Consider the following 2,555-nt stretch of genomic DNA (forward strand, 5'->3'; position numbering starts at 1 on the left):
GTGATGCAGGGGAGGGAAAGATATTCAGTTTCCAAGATCTGAATTTTGCTTCTTGGAACCAGCTGGATTTGAAGAGCTTTGAGTTTTTCAACTGAAGCATAAGGGTTAAGTAGAACAAAGCTGCCTTCTGAGAATTTCTAGGTGTTTTACAAACATCATTTAATTAAGCAAAATGCTCCTTGCAGGTTATGCCTGCTCCTTGCCCATGTTATAATATTTATATGGCCCTCTGCAAATGTAAATTGTTATTTCAATAATATGAATACAGGTGAGAAAAATAAGGTGGATAGAAACCAAAAGACTTGCTCAAAGTTATGCAAGATGTCAGTGGCAGTCTTAAATAGAACTTAGGAATCCCAGCTCCCAAAGTTGCCATAACTGTGCCATTAAATAGCCAATCGTAATGAGGATTTCCCTCATGTTTCCATGGTACAGATCCTACAGTCTCTATTCAGCCCTTAGGCAAAAGCCCCACTGAAACCAATTGGATATTTGCCTGCATAGGGATGGGGTATGATTTCCTGAGTCTCTCAGAAGCAGTTTATACAAGTAATGTCACTTCATATGGTGGGAACTGAATGAAAGAGAGCTGACCTAGAGGAGTGCATCATTCTCAGAAAAGGATCAACACCAGTGGGGAAAAAAATCAAAGATATTCATTTGGATTTTCTTAATTGAGCTTCTTTGCTTATTTTACAGGTTAATCTACAACTAACATACAGTTATGGAATCAGTTAGTTCTTCTTTAAATCCAAGCACTGCCTCACACAACAGCACAAACTAAAAGGTCTAGGTTGTACAGTTTATTACAAAATCATGAACTAGTGTACATCATCTGACTGACCGTACAAATGTGCTTCAATGACCTGGCATAAGCATAACCTAGTGCGCTCTGCTAAAGAAGCTTTTCACAACCTCTGGGAACACATTCCCCAAGAAGCCAGATAAAGGGCTTCTCCAAGAATGCATCTCCCATCTCTCCAGAAACAAAACCACAGACTCACTCCCTCACACTGTTTCTGTTTCATGGAGATCTTCATTTCAACAGAAATGCAAAATATGGAGCACTTACTGGAATGTCTGGGGCAGAAGACAAGGATGCTATTGTTGCATACTGAGCAACAGAGCCAGGCAGTGGCTTATCCATTCAGTGTCCTGTTTATCCAGAAACGTCTAACCAAAACATATCAATAACAGAGGTGCTATTGCATGAACACACACGCACACACATCCCCTTCAACAATCACTACCCCCTGAGACTACAGTTGTCCACACACAGAAAGATAATGGCAGCTTTTCCCCCCACAGTCACTCATTGTAAAATTATCAGTAATGATGATAAGAGCCGAGAGGTAAAGGCAGTTGTGAAACATGTTGTATAAATGAATCATGCTGCTGATATTATCCTCACTGATGAAATAATTGTATTAAATTAAGCAGAGATGTTCACATGACAGGATGGCTGAATTAGATAATGTTCATCTGCAGCTGCACCTCCTCCCGCCACCTTCTCAAGTTTTGATTAAGAATAATGCATCCCTTCCTCCAGAGGTAGAAATTTATGCATCTACACAGCAGACCCACAGAAAGAAAGGGAAGAAAATGGATAGACAGACACCCAGTCATGTTCTGAGCATTAAAACAGCAGAAGTTTAAAGTCACAGAAGAGCAGGCTTATGCTTTAGATGTACAAAAGTCACTGAGTCTGAATGTAAAACTAACAGTTGCAGTATAGAAGGATGGAAGACAGGACATAACTAGACTCTATCAGGCAGTGGAGAGAAAGGCACCAACAAGAAAATCCTAGAGGAATATTAGAACAAAGCTGTCCTCTACCTCTCTGGCCCTGCACACTGCATATGCTGTTCATTAATGTGCAACAGCTGCAAGTAAAGTTCAGACTGAGTTTCTTTTTACTCCTGAAACAAATTATTGCTATCAATTTTTGACCCCTCAATCAAGTGTAAATGCCTATTTATTTATTGTGTTGTTTTGTTGGGTGTATTAGTTGTCAGGGGCTAGAAGATGTACGGGTCTGACCTGAATTCTCCAACCAAAGCTGGCATTTCCAATCACTGCTGGTATTCCCTGAATCCTACTCTTGGAATTACAGAAAATGGATGGTGCTGCCTTGCCCTAGGCTATTATTCCTCTGGGTTCTACTTTTAGGGCATCACTTTCAGGAACAAACTGAGGCAGGATGGTGAGGTATGCACAAGGTAGGCATGCGCTGTTCTTGAGATGCTTGTGCTTCCATTCCTCTTTGTTACTGAATATGATTTAAAAGGGCACAAGCTTAAGTCAGCCTTTGACCAACAATTTGAGAAGCCTTGATGAGACATCAGCTGCAAAGTCTTGTGGAGGCCCTGCCTATGGAACTAGCCAAAATTCAATTAAATCAAATTAATCTCTAGTGAGCAGGACGCAGGAGTTACTGAATCCCCAAAGCAATCAGGGTTGGCTCCTGATTTCCAGAACTATTCTTAGGATTTTGAGTGTTCCTGATGAAGTCATTCCTTGGGGCACTCATCCCCTCTGGCTCATTCCCTCTTTCC

General features: G+C 41.0%; 1 protein-coding gene across 2 annotated transcripts in view; it reads right to left on the reverse strand.

Annotated features, from left to right (window-relative positions):
• Positions 1-2,555, reverse strand: part of SOX5 (SRY-box 5) — a 404,814-nt gene that overhangs the window by 51,813 nt on the left and 350,446 nt on the right. The gene's annotated exons all lie outside the window — the stretch shown is intronic.

Source organism: Alligator sinensis, unplaced genomic scaffold (assembly GCF_000455745.1).
Source record: "Alligator sinensis unplaced genomic scaffold, ASM45574v1 scaffold1024_1, whole genome shotgun sequence".
Classification (NCBI taxonomy): Eukaryota; Metazoa; Chordata; order Crocodylia; family Alligatoridae; genus Alligator; species Alligator sinensis.